Source organism: Phocoena sinus, chromosome 15, assembly GCF_008692025.1.
Source record: "Phocoena sinus isolate mPhoSin1 chromosome 15, mPhoSin1.pri, whole genome shotgun sequence".
In the NCBI taxonomy this organism is placed as follows: Eukaryota; Metazoa; Chordata; class Mammalia; order Artiodactyla; family Phocoenidae; genus Phocoena; species Phocoena sinus.
Window position 1 is genome coordinate 4,042,761 of NC_045777.1, and position 20,234 is coordinate 4,062,994.

At 43.2% G+C, this 20,234-nt stretch overlaps 1 protein-coding gene across 16 annotated transcripts in view; it reads right to left on the bottom strand.

Moving 5' to 3' along the window:
- ZNF831 (zinc finger protein 831) overlaps positions 1 to 14,096 on the bottom strand; it is a 174,068-nt gene extending 159,972 nt beyond the window's left edge. For all 16 annotated transcript variants that reach the window (XR_004345756.1, XR_004345755.1, XR_004345757.1 and 13 more), the window contains exon 1: positions 13,739 to 14,096. The gene's annotated coding sequence lies outside the window, so the exon portion shown is untranslated. The remainder of the gene's footprint in view (positions 1 to 13,738) is intronic.
- Between the last annotated feature and the right edge of the window lie 6,138 nt (positions 14,097 to 20,234).

Consider the following 20,234-nt stretch of genomic DNA (forward strand, 5'->3'; position numbering starts at 1 on the left):
TGACCATAATAGAATCAAACTGGAAACCAATAACAGAAAAATCTTCAAACACTTGGAAACTGAAGAGCAAACTACTAAATAACCCACAGGTCAAAGAGGAAGTGTCAAGGAGCCCAAAAATACAGAGAATGAATGAAAATGATACTGGAACATCTCAGAATTTGTGGGACGCAGCTAAGGCTCTGCTGAGAGGGAATTTATAGCATGAAATGCTTGTTCTAGAAAAGACCGTCTCAAATCAATAATCCAAGCTCCCACCTCCATAACCTAGTAAAAGAAAAGCATAGTATACCCAAAGTAAGCACAAGGAAGGAAATAATAAAGAAAAGAAATCAATTAAATTGGAACAGAAAAATAATACAGTCGGTGAAAGAAAAAAAAGTGTTATTTAATAATACCAATAAAATTGATCTTTATGCAACCTATTATATGGAGAATGGACAAACAAGGTCCTAGTGTATAGCACAGGGAACTATATTCAGTAACCTATAATAAAATATAATGGAAAAGAATATGAAAAAGAATATATATATGTATAACTGAATCACTTCTGTACAGCAGAAATTAACAAAACATTGTAAATCAAGTATACTTCAATAAAATAAATTTTTTAAAATAAATAAATAGACTTCCGGGAAGATAGCGGAAGAGTAAGACGCGGAGATCACCCTCCTCCCCACAGATACACCAGAAATACATCTACACGTGGAACAACTCCTACGAACACCAACTGAACGCCGGCAGGAGACCTCAGACCTCCCAAAAGGCAAGAAACTCCCCACGTACCCGGTTAGGGCAAAAGAATAAACAGAGACAAAAGGATAGGGACGGGACCTGCACCAGTGGGAGGGAGCTGTGAAGGAGGGAATGTTTCCACACACTAGGAGCCCCTTCGCGGGCGGAGACTGCGGGTGGCGGAGGGGAAAGCTTCGGGGCCGCGGAGGAGAGCGCAGCAACAGGGGTGCGGTGGGCAACGCGGAGAGATTCCCGTACAGAGCATCAGGGCCGACCAGCACTCACCAGCCCGAGAGGCTTGTCTGCTCCCCCGCCGGGGCGGGCAGGGCTGGGAGCTGAGGCTCGGGCTCCGGTAGGAGCGCCAGGAGAGGACGGGGGTTGGCGGCGTGAACACAGCCTGCAGGGGGTTAGTGCACCACGGCTGGCCGGGAGGGAGTCCGGGGAAAAGTCTGGAGCTGCCGAAGAGGCAAGAGACTTTTTCTTGCCTCTTTGTTTCCTGGTGCGCGAGGAGAGGGGATTTAAGAGCGCTGCTTAAAGGAGCTCCAGAGACGGGCGCGAGCCGCGGCTAAAAGTGCGGACCCCAGAGACGGGCGGGAGACGCTAAGGCCGCTGCTGCCGCCACCAAGAAGCCTGTGTGCAAGCACAGGGCACTCTCCACACCTCCCCTCCCGGAGCCTGTGCAGCCCGCCACCGCCAGGGTCCCGGGATCCAGGGACAACTTCCCCAAGAGAACGCACGGCGCGCCTCACGCTGGCGCAACGTCATGCCGGCGCAACATCACGCCGGCCTCTGCCGCCGCAGGCCCAGCCCGCCTCCGTGCCCCTCCCTCCCCACAGGCCTGAGTGAGCCAGAGCCCCGGAAGCAGCTGCTCCTTTAACCCTGTCCTGTCTGAGCAAAGAACAGACGCCCTCCGGCGACCTACACGCAGAGGCGGGGCCAAATCCAAAGCTGAGCCCCGGGAGCTGTGAGAACAAAGAAGAGAAAGGGAAATCTCTCCCAGCAGCCTCAGGAGCAGCGGATTAAAGCTCCACAATCAACTTGATGTACCTGCATCGGTGGAATACCTGAACAGACAACGGATCATCCCAAATTGAGGAGGTGGACTTATGAGGAGAGCAAGATTTATCATTTTTTCCCCTTTTCATCTTTTTGAGAGTGTGTATGTGTATGCTTCTGTGTGAGATTTTGTCTGTATAGCTCTGCTTCCACCATTTGTCCCAGGGTTCTATGCATCGTTTTTATTTTCTCTCTTAATAATTTTTTTATTTTAATAACTTTATTATATTTTATCTTACTTTATTTTGTTTTACTTTATCTTCTTTCTTTCTTCTTTTCCTTCCTGCTCTCCTTCCTTCCTTCCTCCCTCCCTCCCTCCTTTCTTTCTTTCTACTTCTAATAATTCTTTCTTTCTACTTTTTCTCCCTTTTCTTCTGAGCCGTGTGGATGAAAGGCTCTTGGTGCTGCAGCCAGGAGTCAGTGCTGTGCCTCTGAGGTGGGAGAGCCAACTTCAGGACACAGGTCCACAAGAGACCTCCCAGCTACACATAATATCAAATGGCGAAAATCTCCCAGAGATCTCCATCTCAACACCAGCACCCAGCTTCACTCAACGACCAGCAAGCTACAGTGCTGGACATCCTATGGCAAACAACTAGTAAGACAGGAACACAACTCCACCCATTAGCAGAGAGGCTGCCCAAAATCATAATAAGTCCACAGACACCCCAAAACACACCACCAGACGTGGACCTACCCACCAGAAAGACAAGATCCACCCTCATCCACCAGAACACAGGTACTAGGGCCCCCGCACCAGGAAGCCTACACAACCTACTGAACCAACCTTAGCCACTGGGGACAGACACCAAAAACAACGGGAACTACAAACCTGCAGCCTGCAAAAAGGAGACCCCAAACACATTAAGTTAAGCAAAATGAGAAGACAGAAAAACTCACAGCAGATGAAGGAGCAAGATAAAAACCCACCAGACCTAACAAATGAAGAGGAAATAGGCAGTCTACCTGAAAAAGAATTCAGAATAATTATAGTAAAGATGATCCAAAATCTTGGAAATAGAATAGACAAAATGCAAGAAACATTTAACAAGGACCTAGAAGAACTAAAGATGAAACAAACAATGATGAACAACACAATAAATGAAATGAAAAATACTCTAGATGAGATCAATAGCAGAATAACTGAGGCAGAAGAACGGATAAGTGACCTGGAAGATAAAAGAGTGGAAATAACTACTGCAGAGCAGAATAAAGAAAAAAGAATGAAAAGAACTGAGGACAGTCTCAGAGACCTCTGGGACAACATTAAACACACCAACATTTGAATTATAGGGGTTCCAGAAGAAGAAGAGAAAAAGAAAGGGACTGAGAACATATTTGAAGAGATTATAGTTGAAAACTTCCCTAACATGGGAAAGGAAATAGTTAATCAAGTCCAGGAAGCACAGAGAGTCCCATACAGGATAAATCCAAGGAGAAACACGCCAAGACACATATTAATCAAACTGTCAAAAATTAAATACAAAGAGAACATATTAAAAGCAGCAAGGGAAAAACAACAAATAACACCCAAGGGAATCCCCATAAGGTTAACAGCTGCTCTTTCAGCAGAAACTCTGCAAGCCAGAAGGGACTGTCAGGACATATTTAAAGTGATGAAGGAGAAAAACCTGCAACCAAGATTACTGTACCCAGCAAGGATCTCATTCAGATTTGATGGAGAACTAAAAGCCGTTACAAACAAGCAAAAGTTGAGAGAGTTCAGCACCACAAAACCAGCTCTACAACAACTGCTAAAGGAACTTCTCTAGGCAAGAAACACAAGAGAAGGAAAAGACCTACAACAATTACAAATAATGAACCCACAACAATTAAGAAAATGGGAATAGGAACATACATATCGATAATTAGCTTAAATGTAAATGGACTAAATGCTCCCACCAAAAGACACAGATTGGCTGAATGGATACAAAAACAAGACCCATATATTTGCTGTCTACAAGAGACCCACATCAGACCTAGAGACACATACAGACTGAAAGTAAGGAGACGGAAAAAGATATTTCATGCAAATGGAAACCAAAAGAAAGCTGGAGTAGCAATTCTCATATCAGACAAAATAGACTTTAAAATAAAGACTATTAGAAGAGACAAAGAAGGACACTACATAATGATCAAGGGATTGATCCACGAAGAAGATATAACAATTGTAAATATTTATGCACCCAACATAGGAGCACCTCAATACATAAGGCAAATACTAACAGCCATAAAAGGGGAAATCAACAGGAACACATTCGTAGTAGAGGACTTGAACACCCCACTTTCACCAATGGAGAGATCATCCAAAATGAAAATAAATAAGGAAACACAAGCTTTAAATGATACATTAAACAAGATGGACTTAATTGATATTTATAGAACATTCCATACAAAAACAAGAGAATACACATTTTTCTCTAGTGCTCATGGAACATTCTCCAGGATAGATCATATCTTGGGTCACAAATCAAGCCTTGGTAAATTTAAGAAAATTGAAATTGTATCAAGTATCTTTTCTGACCACAACGCTATGAGACTAGATATCAATTACAGGAAAAGATCTGTAAAAAATACAAACACATGGAGGCTAAACAATACACTACTTAATAATGAAGTACTCACTGAAGAAATCAAAGAGGAAATTTTAAAATACCTAGAAACAAATGACAATGGAGACACGACAACCCAAAATCTATGGGATGCAGCAAAAGCAGTTCTAAGAGGGAAGTTTATAGCAATACAATACTTAAGAAATACAATACCTTAAGAAACAGGTAAGAACAGGAAACATCTCGAATAAACAACCTAACCTTGCACCTAAAGCAATTAGAAACAGAAGAACAAAAAATCCCCAAAGTTAGCAGAAGGAAAGAAATCATAAAGATCAGATCAGAAATAAATGAAAAAGAAATGAAGGAAACGATAGCAAAGAGCAATAAAACTAAAAGCTGGTTCTTTAAGAAGATAAACAAAATTGATAAACCATTATCCAGACTCCTCCAGAAAAAACGGGCGAAGACTCAAGTCAATAGAATTAGAAATGAAAAAGGAGAAGTAACAACTGACACTGCAGAAATACAAAAGATCATGAGAGATTACTACAAGCAACTCTATGCCAATAAAATGGACAACCTGGAAGAAATGGACAAATTCTTAGAAAGGCACAACCTGCCAAGACTGAATCAGGAAGAAAGAGAAAATATGAACAGACCAATCACAAGCACTGAAATTGAAACCGTGATTAAAAATCTTCCAACAAACAAAAGCCCAGGACCAGATGGCTTCACAGGCGAATTCTATCAAACATTTAGAGAAGAGCTAACACCCATCCTTCTCAAACTCTTCCAAAATATAGCAGAGGGAGGAACACTCCCAAACTCATTCTACGAAGCCAGCATCGCCCTGATACCAAAACCAGACAAGGATGTCACAAAGAAAGAAAACTACAGGCCAATATCACTGATGAACATAGATGCAAAAATCTTCAACAAAATACTATCAAACAGAATCCAATAGCACATTAAACGGATCATACACCATGGTCAACTGGGGTTTATTCCAGGAATGCAAGGGTTCTTCAGTATACGCAAATCAATCAACATGATACACCATATTAACAAATTGAAGGAGAAAAACCATATGATCATCTCAATAGATGCAGAGAAAGCTTTCGACAAAATTCAACACCCATTTATGATAAAAACCCTCCAGAAAGTAGGCATAGAGGGAACTTCCCTCAAAGTAATAAAGGCCATATATTACAAACCCACAGCCAACATCATCCTCAATGGTGAAAAACTGAAAGCATTTCCACTAAGATCAGGAAGAAGACAAGGTTGCCCACTCTCACCACTCTTATTCAACATAGTTTTGGAAGTTTTAGCCACAGCAATCAGAGAAGAAAAGGAAATAAAAGGAATCCAAGTCGGAAAAGAAGTAAAGTTGTCACTGTTTGCAGACGACATGATACTATACATAGAGAATCCTAAAGATGCTACCAGAAAACTACTAGAGCTAATCAATGAATTTGGTAAAGTAGCAGGATACAATATTATTGCACAGAAATCTCTAGCATTCCTATACATTAATGATGAAAAATCTGAAAGTGAAATCAAGAAAACACTCCCATTTACCATTGCAACAAAAAGAATAAAATATCTAGGAATAAACCTACCTAAGGAAACAAAAGACCTGTATGCAGAAAGTTATAAGACACTGATGAAAGAATTAAAGATGATACAAATAGATGGAGAGATATACCATGTTCTTGGATTGGAAGAATCAACATGGTGAAAATAACTCTACTACCCAAAGCAATCTACAGATTCAATGCAATCCCTATCAAACTACCACTGGCATTTTTCACAGAACTAGAACAAAAAATTTCACAATTTGTATGGAAACACAAAAGACCCCAAATAGCCAAAACAATCTTGAGAACGAAAAATGGAGCTGGAAGAATCAGGCTCCCTGACTTCAGACTATAATACAAAGCTACAGTAATCAACCAGTATGGTACTGACACAAAAACAGAAAGATAGATCAATGGAACAGGATAGAAAGCCCAGAGATAAACCCATGCATATATGGTCACCTTGTCTTTGATAAAGGAGGCAGGAATGTACAGTGGAGAAAGGACAGCCTCTTCAATAAGTGGTGCTGGGAAAACTGGACAGTTACATGTAAAAGTGTGAGATTAGATCACTCCCTAACACCGTACACAAAGATAAGCTCAAGGTGGATGAAAGACCTAAATGTAAGGCCAGAAACTATCAAACTCTTAGTGGAAAACATAGGCAGGACACTCTATGACATAAATCACAGCAAGGTCCTTTTTGACCCACCTCCTAGAGAAATGGAAATAAAAACAAAGATAAACAAATGAGACCTAATGAAACTTCAAAGCTTTTGCACAGTAAAGGAAACCATAAACAAGACCAAAAGACAACCCTCAGAATGGGAGGAAATATTTGCAAATGAAGCAACTGACAAAGGATTAATCTCCAAAATTTATAAGCAGCTCATGCAGCTTAATAGCAAAAAAACAAACAACCCAATCCAAAAATGGGCAGAAGACCTAAATAGACATTTCTCCAAAGAAGATATACAGACTGTCAACAAACACATGAAAGAATGCTCAACATCACTAATCATTAGAGAAATGCAAATCAAAACTACAATGAGATATCATCTCATACCAGTCAGAATGGCCATCATCAAAAAATCTAGAAACAATGCTGGAGAGGGTGTGGAGAAAAGGGAACCCTCTTGCACTGTTGGTGGGAATGTAAATTGATACGGCCACTGTGGAGAACAGTATGGAGGTTCCTTAAAAAACTACAAATAGAACGACCATATGACCCAGCAATCCCACTACTGGGCACATACCCTGAGAAAACCATAATTCAAAAAAAGTCACGTACCAAAATGTTCATTGCAGCTGTATTTACAATAGCCCGGAGATGGAAACAACCTAAGTGTCCATCATTGGATGAATGGATAAAGAAGATGTGGCAAATATATACAATGGAATATTACTCAGCCATAAAAAGAAACGAAATTGAGCTATTTGTAATGAGGTGGATAGAACTAGAGTCTGTCATACAGAGTGAAGTAAGTCAGAAAGAGAGAGACAAATACCATATGCTAACGCATATATATGGAATTTAAGAAAAAAAAATGTCATGAAGAACCTAGGGGTAAAACAGGAATAAAGACACAGACCTACTAGAGAATGGACTTGAGGATATGAGGAGGGGGAAGGGTAAGCTCTGACAAAGCGAGAGAGAGGCATGGACATATATACACTACCAAACGTAAGGTAGATAGCTAGTGGGAAGCAGCCGCATAGCACAGGGAGATCAGCTCGGTGCTTTGTGACCGCCTGGAAGGGTGGGATAGGGAGGGTGGGAGGGAGGGAGACGCAAGAGGGAAGAGATATGGGAACATATGTGTATATATAACTGATTCATTTTGTTGTAAAACAGAAACTAACACACCATTGTAAAGCAATTATACTCCAATAAAGATGTTTAAAAATAAATAAATAAATAAAACTGATCTTTAGAATCTCTACCAAGATTTAGAAAGGAAAAAGGAGAGAAGACACAAATTACCAACACCAGGAATGAAACAGAATATCATGACCGACCCTGTAAGTATCAAAAGGACAGCGCAGGGATACCATGAATAACTCTATCCATATACATTCAATAACTTAAATAAAATGGACCAACTTCTCAAAAAGCACAAAGTAGCAAAATTCACCAGATACGAAAGAGATCATTTGAATAGCCATGTAACTAATAAGCAGAAAAAATTTGTAATTTTAAAACTCCCCCAAAAGCAGTCTTCAGGTCCTAATGGACCCAAAGAATTCTGCCTAGAGTTTAAAGAAAAATTAACAACAGTTCTACAAAACTTCTTCCAGGAAACAGAAGAGGAGAGAGCATTTCCCCATTAATTTCATGAAACTAGGTATTACCGTAACACCAAAACCAGACAAAGACAGTCCAAAAAAACAAACAAACAAACTACAGAGCACTATCTCTTCCTGAATATAGATGCAAAATCCTTCACAAAATGTCAGCAAATAGATTCTACAATATAGAAAGAATTACACATCATGACCCAGGGCCCCAGGGCCGCAACAGTGTAATCCACCATGTTTACAGGGCAAAGAAAAAAAATCACATGATTTATCAATTGCTGGAGAAAAAGCTCTTGATACAAGTCAACACCCATTCATGATAAAATCTCTCAGAAAATAGGAATAGGGACTTGCCTGGTGGTCCAGTGGTAAAGAATCTGCCTTACAATGCAGGGGACACGGGTTCAATCCCTGGTCAGGGAAGTAAGATCCCACATGCCGTGGGGAAACTACACCCAGGTCACAACTACTGAAGTCATGCGCCTCAACTACAGAGCCCACGTGCTCTGGAGCCCGTGTGCCACAACTTGAGAGAGAAAACCCACATGCCACAACTAGAGAGAAGCCCATGCACCACAACGAAAGATCCCACGTGCCGCAACTGAGACCCAACACAGCCGAAATAAATAAATAAAATTAAAAATAATAAATTCATTTTTTTAAAAAAGGAAAAGAAAATAGAAATAGAGGGAAAGCTTCTCGACTTGATGAAGTGCATCTAAAAAACGTTACCCTTTATGGCAGAAAACTGAATACTTCCTCCCAAAGACCAGGAATGAGACAGAGATGCAACCCAGCCCTTTCACATAACATAGATATGCAAATTCCAGCCAGTGCGACAAAGCAAGAAAGGCAATAAAGGACATACAGACAAGAGAGGAGGCAATAAAACCTGTCCCTAATTGCAGATGACATGATTGTCTACGTAGAAAATCCCAAGGAAAAAAATTTTTTTTCTAGAACTAATAGGCAAGTTCAGCAAAGTCTTGAGATACAAAAATCAATCCTACTTATATATACTAGCAATGAACAGTTGGAAACCCCAATTTTAAATGCAATACCATTTGTAATCACTCAAGAAATTGAAATACTTAAGTGTAAAACTAACAAAACATACCCAGGACCTATTTAAAAAACACTGATGAAAAACTCAAAGAAAATCTAAATAAATAAGAGGTAGATTATGTTCGTGGATTGGAAGACTGAACATAGTAAAGATGTCAGTTCTCCCCAAATTGATCTACAGGTTTAATTCAATTCCTGTCAAAATCCCAGTAAGATTTTTTTGGTGGGCATAGACAAGATTATTTGAAAATTTATAGAGAAAGGAAAAGGAACTAGAATAAATCAGTTTTGAAAAAGCATAATAAAATGGGAGGCATCAGTCTAAATTTTCAATAAATTTGAAAACTCATTACAGAGCTACAGTAATGAAGACAGTGTCGTATCAGCAGAGGAACAGACACATAGATCAATTGAACAGAACTGTTTTAAAAAACAGAAAAAGACTCACACAAATAGGCCCAACAGATTTTTAACAAAGGTTCAAAAGCAATTTGGTGGAGGGAGGGTAACCTTTTCAACAAATGGTGCTGGAGTAATTGACATACATAGACAGAATAACCTCAACTAAACCTCACACCTTACTTATACAAACATTAACTCTAAATGTGAAACAAGCTTAAGTGGAAACTGTAAAACTGTAAAGCTCTAGAAAAAAAAAAAAAATAGGAGAAAATCTTCAGAATCCAGGGCATAGGAAAGAGTTCTCAGACTTGATGCCAAAAGCATGTGCCATAGGAAGAAAAATGTATAAACTGGACCCCATCAAAATTAAAAATATTTGCTCTACAAGAGCCCCTGCTTTGAAGAGGATGAAAACACCCACTACAGACCAGGAGAAAATATTCGTAAACCATATATCTGACCAGGGACTCGGATCTAGAGTATGAAAACTTAACATTAAAAAAAATTCAAACTATACTCCAATATAAAATAAAAATTAAATTAAAAAAATTCAACAACAATCCAATCAGAAAATGAGCAAAAACATGAAGAGACACATCGCCAAAGATATACAGATGGAAATAAGCACATGAAAAGGCGTTCAGCACCATTAACCATCAGAGAAATGCAAATGAAAACCACAGCGAGCTGTCACTGCACACCCGTCAGGATGGCGGAAATGAAAAACAGTGATAACACCAAGAGCAGGCGAGGATGTGGAAATATGAGATGATTAGCTGGTGTGGGTATGAAGTGGAAAGGCCATTCTGGAAAAAAGTTAGGCAGTTTCTTTAAAAAAAAAAAAAAAAATTAAGCATACCACTAAATTCAACCCAGGAATTACACTCCTGGCCTTTTATTCCAGAGCAATGAGAACTTAAGTTCACACAGGAGCCTGTACACAAATGTTCATGGTAGCTTTATGTGTAATAGCTGAAATTTGGAATCAGCCCTGATGTCCTTCAACAGATAAATAGTTAAACCAGCTGTGGAACATCTATATTATAGAATATACTCAGCAATCCAAAGGAGTGAACAATTTTGATGAATCTCCAGAGAATTATGCTACATGAAAAAATCCAGACCCAAAGGCCACACACTGTAATTTCATTTATATAACATTCTTCTTCTTTTCTAGATTTTATTTTACTTTTTCCATTTTTTATTGACATGTAGTTGATGTATAACCTTAGATATAAATTACAGGTGTACAACAGTGATTTTTTTGAAGGTTATACTTCATTTAGTTATTATAAAATATTGGTTATATTCCCGTGTTGTACGATATATCCTTGTAGCTTATTTTATACCCAATCGTTTGTACCTCTTAATCCCCTCCCCCTCTATTGCCCCTCCCCCTTCCCTCTCCCCACTGGTGACCACTAGTTTGTTCTCTGTATCTGTGAGTCTGCTTCTTTTTTGTTTTCTTCACTAGTTTGTTGTAGTTTTTAGGTTCCACATATGCAGGACATTATACACTATGTCTTTCTCTTGTCTGACATTTCACTCCACATAACGCCCTCCAAGCCCATCCATGTTGCTGCCAATGGCAAAATTTCGTTATTTTTATGGCTGAGTAATATTCCATTGTATATATATGTACCACATCTTCTTTATCCATTCATCCAATGTCCATTGATGGACATTTAGGTTGCTTCCATGTCTTGGCAATTGTAAATAACGCTGCTATGAACACTGGGGTGTGTGGATCTTTTAGAATTCGTGTTTTTGTTTCTTTCAAATATATACCCAGGGGTAGAATGGCTGGGTCATATGGTAGTTCTATTTTTTCATTTATATAACATTCTTGAAATGACAAATTATGGAACTGGAGAACAGATGAAAGGTTACCAGGGGTTGAGAGGAAGAGAGCAGAAGGGAAGTGGGTGTGGCCATGAGAGATCCCTGTGGTGATGGAAATAGTTTGTATCTCGACTGTATCAATATTCAGGTTGTGATTTGCAAGATGTTACCATGGGGGGCGGGACTGGGTAAAAGGTACATGGGCTCTCTCTGGATTATTTCTTACAACTGCCTGTGAATCTACAATTATCTCAAAACAAAAAAGCCTAATAAATAGTAAGTAAATAAATAAAAAGAGAGGGCACTGAAACAGGAAACAACCTTCACAGTGTGTGAGTCCATGTTATTTACTGCAGCATCTAGAGTTGACCTAAAACCACGTCCCTAGGCCTGGGCTGCCCTTGGAGAAACATTGACTCAACACACATCATTTTCCTTGGCTTTGTTTTCTTTGGGTCCACTCACTTGTCCTCAGGTACGCTTATATCAGAGGACATTTGACATCACCGCCATATATGGAGAGGCTCCGCCATTGTATGAATGCAAATGATCACAATGAAAATACAACGCTAGCAACGAAGACCCTCAAAGACCTCTCACTCGGTTGCAAGTCAAAGCAGGGATGCCCCCAGCGGACTCTGCAGAGATTCCTGAACGCAACCATTCACATCATCAACCACTCGACCATCCCTGCCGAGCCACACCCAGAAGGATGGAACACCCAGACCTCGGAGACGAGACCTGTCTTTGAACCTGTGCTCTGCTCCTTTCAAACTCTATGACTTTGTAAATTATGTTTGAAAGTAATGTAAAACATCATTTTTTTTTTTTTGGCCACGCTGCGTGGCTTGCAGGATCTTGGTTCCCCAACCAGGGATTGAACCCCGGCCCACAGCAGTGAAAGCCCCGTGTCCTAACCACTGGTGCACCAGGGAATTCCCAAACTCTATGACTTTGAATAAGTCACCGTGACTCTCAAGCCATGTTTTCCTTCTTTAAAGGGTGGGGCTCATGTCCACTTGTTCAAAGGACTAGACAACCAGTGAATGTATGGGTGGTAGGCATTCCACGTTGGGATTTTCCCCCTTAATCACACACAGACCTCCCCACCTCCTTCCACTATCTTGGTTCTCTGCATACATGCTTGTGGTTTCTACCACGAGAAAGGCCTCTGGCTGATACCCGTTTGCCCCTCCTGGTGGCCTCATTTCCTCTTGGCAACCAGGCAGTGATTATTTAGGTTCTGGGAGGTTCCCCTCCCCCGACTTCCTGGTCAAAGTAAAACTGAGGAAGCAACCCTTCATCTCTTGGCTTCTCAAAATCTTCCCACAGCCCCCAAGCCTTCTGCAGAAGCTAAACACTTGCTCTGATGGATATCAGTCTTGTGATCCTAAAAGCTTGCCCTTAGCTGGGGCAATAGAATTAGGGTAGTTAACAAGCACATTCTTTTAAACCAGCCCTGACGTTTATTCTGCTTTTCCCAGTCAGCTGATGTTATCGGTTTTCTTAGTTGCATCCTGTCTCCCCTTGCATTCTGGCAGATAACATCTCTGCTTTCATTCTCACAGAAAGATTTGCTATGGGAACAGAGGAGCCAGCCACCTCTCAGAATATGCGCCCCAGGGCTTATCTGACAGACCCTCCAGCTTTTAGCTATTCTGGATGAAGGGAAGCCAAATATATGTATAAATACGTGGTCCAGGGTCCAGGGTCCCTTGTAAATCTCGTTGAAAAATGCTATCCTTGGGTGGTTGATCAGTAGAAATGCTAAAAATAGTGTCGCTATCAAATACCTTGATATTTAGATTATACTGTATGTTTTATTTTTCTAACCCTTGGGCTAATAGAACTGATGTTTCTAACCAATTCACACCTTCAGTTTAATTAGGTCCATCATTGAAAAAACAAAAAGAACTGCTTATAAAGCAACGAATTTCCTTATAGGTTGTTCTGTGTTCAGTGGAACACGGATTGTGGACTCAGTTTCTGACAGCCATTATGATTTGCAGTAAATATTCCGACAAAAATAACAGTTGTGACAGGCACACAAGACAATTACTGAACTGGGTCAGGCCCAGTTTTACGTAGCATTTTCTTTTTAACTGCGCGCTTGAAGGTAAATATATCATTAAGAGCACAACGTAAAAAAGTTTTTTTTTTAACCAGGATCTTCTATAGACTTATCTTGTGGAGTATGTTACATACCTTGATGAAGAGAGATGTGCTTGCAGCCAGTGGTGCTCCGATTCAAACACGAATGACCTGGCCTGAAACTGGGGAGACATCCATAGCCCCAGAAAAGACAAGTGGGCAGGCGCCCCAGAGCAGAGAGGCACTGGCCCAGCCCTCCTCCCACTCTCTTTGCTGAGACGGCCGTCTCAGGCATCCTCTCCCGTCCCTACTCTGCAGGCAGCATCTCAGAGGACAGAGGCAATCCTCCCTGCATCTTAGAAAATAAAATAAAAGAGGATGGCCTCCCATGGCTTGGCCTTTGAGTCAACGCCGGGCTTAACTGAGAAAAGCACCATTTTGAACCACCTGGAGGAGATGCAAGCAGAGACGAAACTCGGGCTGGCTCAGAAACAGGAAGTCAATTCTTTTCTATACATCACTTAATGTCACAGTAGCAACGCTTAGAAAACAGGAAGAAAGAGCCGCAGAGGGGGGGAAGAAAATAGAGCTCAGCTGAGGCCTTTAGTAATTGTGACCATTGATCTAGCAACCCGGCCACCGAGCCTGCTGCTGGGAAATGAAGGTGTGGCACCCGGTGCATCAGAGATATGGTTATTCTGTGGAGGCTGGTAAGAATTAGAGCCAGTTTGGTCGTTTTCCTGGAGATGCGGTTGGAAAAATCATCAGCAGAGCCTCTTCACGTATTAACGCTGGAGATTCCCGAGGGCCCAGATTGAGCATCTCCACTGCAGGTGATGATGGTGAGAAGCCTCACAAGGATCTCTGTGATGCCGTCTTTATTTAAAATGTCAATATTTTGTTCAATATGGAATAGTTTGCATTAATTTTTATTTTCAATATACTGCACGAAAATATTGTCTTGGTGACTCAGTTTGGGGTGCCCCTAAATTCTGCATCCATGGTAAGTCCTCTGTCTCCCCACCCTAGTTCCTGCCCTGCTCTCTCTGACTTTGGAAGGAGCAAACACAGGAGTGATGGAACGTGAAAAAGTACAGTGAGTACAATCCATAAACATGTAAAAATACAATATATCAGAATTCAATACATAAATAAAAATAATTATTCTCAGTGGTGGAGGTTGAGAGGCAAACTGAATCTCTAAGCCACATAGAAAACAAACATGGTTACCAAAGGGGAAAGGGTAAGGAGGGATAAATTAGGAGTTTGGGATTAACAGATATACACCAATGTATATGAAACAAATGACAAGGACCTACTGCATAGCACAGAGAACTATATTCAATGTCTAGTAATAACCTATAACGGAAAAGAATTTGAAAAAGAATACATGTATACAAACATAAATATAAAAAACTGAATCACTTAGCTGTATACCTGAAACTAATGCAACATTGTAAATCAACTATACTTCAATTTTAAAATATTGTGGCTGCTTATTGTGGAGATCATTATACATGTGGCAATGTATACAGATATTGAATCTTTATAAAAATAATGTAATGTTATATGTGAATTACATCTCAATAAAAAAGATAATCTGAGCTCTTAAAAATAAATAAATTAAATAAAATAAAATATTGCAGCTATTGGTATTGTCAAAAAAAAAAAAAAAAAAGGAATCTCTAAGCCAGAATATGAGAGAATGAAAAGAGATACGTTTGGGGGTGACGCAGGGCAGACCAGATGCAAAACTGGCCGTGTAGACTGGTGGTGCGTTAACTTGTTTAGGCCAGTTTCCTGTTGCTTTAAAATATGCCATTTATTTCCACTGGGGAGAGGAGTGCTTCCTTACCCCACTTCGCCATCAATAACATCCAGCTGGTCATGTATCTAAGCCTCCTGTGCAGCTAGATTGGGTTTGGGGAGGAATCGGAATCTTATCTGGCTGAGCGAGCTGGTCTTTGGAGAACAAAATCATGCGGATTCACGTGGCTTCCAGCCCCCGCACACCCCGCATCAATGCTCAGGCACCTCCCTGGCTGTCTGAGCCACCAGGCGTGCAAGAGGTCACACACAGGTCGCGTGCAGGTAAGAATGGGAAAGAGACAGACACAGAGCCAGAGGCAACGCCTCGACAGGGTCGCATGACCACACCTCCCATGTCCCTTCCCCTCCCCAGGGACCCTCCGACACCCCCCAGAACCCAGCACCGACACCAGCATCCGTTCCAATTTATTTACCTACACCTCCCCCATTGCTAACTATCATAGAACCACGCCCGGCCGTAACATATAAACAAAGCATCATGGGAATCCCGGGGAAGAGGGTCTGGGGAGACTTCTTGGAGGTAATAGGTGGGCTGGCTGTTGCAGGATGCATAAGAATTTGCTGGGCAGAAGCACCAACGAGAGGCAAGCTGGGGAGGCTTGAAAATGCACCGAGGTCAAAGGCGTGTGACTGCTCCGCAATCCCTGAAAGGGAGACAGAGGGCCGCAGGGCAGCCACGGGCCAGGGGATGGAGAGGAGGAGACCGGAAATAGGAACTGGTACCAACTAAAGGCCAAACTCTCGTGCTGAAGGGCTGGGCCTTCCGCTGGAGTAGGGTAAAACTCCCAGAAGCAGAGAGCTATGGAAAGAAATGCAGAAAGGGCTGAGCTGGGCCGGTCACCTCTCGCCGGGACCTGGGACAGACGTTTCCCCAGGCTTAACCAAGGAAGCCCTCAGGAATGAATCTGTCTCTGTATCTGAAAAGGACTTTGATTTGCCTTTTTTGCTCTCAAGTTACAGTGTGAAAGCACTTCGTTAAGATAAATTAATGAGAAAGTTTTCCTGTACAAAAGCTACTTTAAAAAGAAAAGGGGCTTCCCTGGTGGCGCAGTGGTTAAGAATCCGCCTGCCAGTGCAGGGCACCCGAGTTGGGAGCCCCGGTCCGGGAAGACTCCACGTGCCGCGGAGCAACTAAGCCCATGTGCCACAACAACTGAGCCTGTGCTCTAGAGCCTGTGAGCCACAACTACTGAGCCCAGGTGCCACAACTACTGAAGACCGTGCGCCTAGAGCCTGTGCTCCGCAGCAAGAGAAGCCACCGCAGTGAGAAGCCCGCGCACCGCAACAAAGAGTAGCCCCCGCTCACCGCAACAAAGAGTAGCCCCCGCTCGCCGCAACTAGAGAAAGCCCGTGTGCAGCAACGAAGACCCAACGCAGCCATAAATAAATAAATAAATAAATCCTTTGGAGCTAATTGAAAATAAATATATCAATGGATGATTATATAACAAAATGTGACATATCTATGCCATGGATATCATCAGGCAATAAAAAGAGAATGAAGTTCTGACACCTGCTAAGATGTGGATGGACCCCAGAACTGCTGTGTTGAGTGACAGAAGCCAGACAGACACCAAAGACCACATATTGTCTGATTCCACGTATGTGAAATGTTCAGAACAGGCAAATCTGTAGAGACAGACGGTAGATTTGTAGTTCCTCAGGGCTGGGGGTAGGGAGGGGAGTGACTGCTAGTGGGTGCAGAGGTTATTTGGAGGGTGGTGGAATGTTCTGGAATTCGATGGTAGTGATGAGTGCGCGACTTTGTGAATAGACTAAAACTCACTGTAACTCATAGACTTCAGCAGGAAGACTTCATGGTATGTGAATTATATCTCAAGATAATAAATAACCACTCCCCTTCCAATTTTTCTGAGCACTGTCATATAAATCAAGTCTCCAGAGCAGGCGGCAGATAACCAGCCCACTAAGCATGCGACAAGAGTCAACAAAGACAGAAAAAAGTCATTTCCAAATGATTGTGAACTTGCCTTCCCGGGCCATTTTCCCCCCAAGGAAACAAACAAAAAAGGGTATTTCACTCTCTTGTTAAGGGCAAGGCTCATTTGGCAAAACTGGCAGTCTGTGATGACTGTTCTTTAAAGCAAGGCCCTTAGGTGCAGCTGAAAGAAAAGGCAGCAAAACCAGGACAGGGAGGACAGACCCTCCCTGAGGGTCTGAGGGAGACCAGGTGGGAAGAATAATGCACACAAGGGGCGATGCTGCACGGCCCTTGCATTCCTCGACACACATTCCTGTCCAGAAGCCGGGGCCAGGGGGAGCAGAATGACCCCCTGCCTTTGGGGTTCAGCCCCCAGAACCTTCCCCAGTCCCCAGATATGCAGTCACGTGGCAGAAAGCCACGGGGGTGGGGCGGCTGCCCCCGGCCCCCTTCTTGTAACTCTGAGAGCAGCCACCCACCTCACCCAGGACTCGGCAGAAGGATGAGTCTGTGCAGGAAATCTGGGGCCCGGCGACCCGGCTCAGCCTCGCCGGCAAGCAGGGCGCCAAGAAGTGCTTCTCGGGGCCTCGGGTGAGTCAGATCAGAAGTTCCTACAAGGCGAGTCTCTCCGGGCTGGGCCCCAGGCGCAGGCTCTCTCCCCACATCCTGCCGCCTGCCCTTCTCTCCCTGACCTCCGAGGGCCTCTGCAAAGCCTTGAACTGGGCCTAGAACAGCACCAGGATCCCCAAAGCTGTGTTAGATGAATGGAAATGAACAGATGTGTTTGTTTGTTTGTTGTTTGTGGGACAATTTGTGAAGAACGGAGAGCACGAAAGACCCATCAGAACAATCACCCTTGTCCTCTGGACTCTCCCCAGACGGACCCTCACAGCACATCTCTTGTCCTTCTCGGGTTACCTGTCCCATGGGTCTTAAGTGATTGACTGGGCGTTCCTCTGCCACCCTGCACAATGTCAGCCCAAGGTCAATATCTGCTGAGTGACAAGCCCGATCAAATTTCTCTGGCCTTGAGCCAAACCCAGATCTTGCACTGAGGGACTTAGACGACCTACCAGGCGGGTGGGACCTGCCCGGCTTGGAAAACCGCAGAGGCTCCAAGCTCATGAAATGCAAAGTGTGTCACGGTAGGCTTCACGGGGGGAGGCAGGGGGACTCGGCCTGCTCTTGGGAACACACACTCGGATTTTCATTTAAGCCCCTTCCCTCCTTGGGTTCAGTTCCCCTTAACGCCCTCATCGTCCAAAGAGGTTTGTAATCACGATCCACGTGTCATGAGAAACGAGGTTGACCTGTAGAGTCCCTGTAGAAAGGAGCGCTCCATGGACGTGTGACAATATCCCTACAGCTGTTGTTCTCATTTCTGTGCAGATAGAAAAGTGCCCCCCACCCCCAAGTGTAATCACACGAGTGGCCCGTGCAATTACCTGCCTGCACGTCCAGCGGGATTTTGCTCATCCATGATAATGAAGGGTCAAGGTTCAGCTGAATAATTGAAATGGAAACTTTATTCCCACAGGGTGTCTCCCTCACCTCCACCTCCTGCTTTCCTCCAGCTGAGAAGGGAGACACCGTCGGATTGTGGAAGGGGTGCCGGCATGGGAGTCTCCCACTGGACCAGTCCTCCTGCCGGAACTCTGCCAGCGGCTTTCTGGGGGACCTTGCACGATGGCCCCCCTTTCAGCAGAGCGGTGAAGAGAGGGAGCTGGACCACCACGTGCCTGAAGCTGCATCCCCAAGCTGCACACCGTCTTCATTTATATATACATTTCTTCCGATCGACCTGTTTTTCCTCATTTAATTGGTTGCAAGCTGTAATCACAGTTGATGTGGTCATGGTATACTTTTGTAATATCCATTAAAGTAACTACCTGGGTAGTCACTTTTTTAAAAGACATATCAGAAGATACCCCTTGGGCTTCCCTGGTGGCGCAGTGGTTGAGAGTCCGCCTGCCGATGCGGGGGACACGGGTTCGTGCCCCGGTCCGGGAAGATCCCACATGCCGCAGAGCGGCTGGGCCTGTGAGCCATGGCCGCTGAGCCTGCGCGTCCGGCGCCTGCGCTCCGCAACGGGAGAGGCCACAACAGTGAGAGGCCTGCGTACCGCAAATAAAAATAATAATAATAAATAAATACATAAATAAGATATCCCTTGACCCTCACTTGGCTCCTAGAACAGAAGCCCAGCATTCGGGGAAAGACTGAAAATCCAAATAACGTCTGGAATTCAGTTACAGTCACTCATCAACGTCAACCTTCTCCATCATGACACACGCCCCGTGTGTATGTAAGATGCTCACAACGGGGGCAAAGGGACATGAGAACTCCCTGTGCTAATTTTGCAACTTTCCTGTAAACCGAAAATGATACCAAGATAAAAAGTTTATTTAAAAAAAATTTTAATGGTCCCACCTAAAGTTACAGAAGTTAAAAAATTTTTTTTAAAAAACAGTACCCCCCAGGGTCTGCATACCAGTCTTGGGAAATGTCGGGTGAGACTGTGTGCCAGCCCTTCAGACTCTTCTGACAAAAGGGATGGGCTGGGTTTGCGTTGGTGTCTCGGGTCCACACCCGCTCTGGAGAGGGCTGAGTGAGGAAGCACAAAGTCGCCCCTTGCCATGACCTGTGGCTCAGTGGGCAGTGAGCAGAAATTTGCCAAGATGATGTCCTTCTGACTCTCAAGACAGTTTCCCCAAAACTGTCCTCATCCCCTCTCCCTGGGCAGCGAAGGCTATTGGGATAAATGCCACCCCCCACCCTTTCCGGAACAGCTCCCATCTGGCTGATGGAGATGGTTCCATCAAGCTGGCTCCGGGCTTG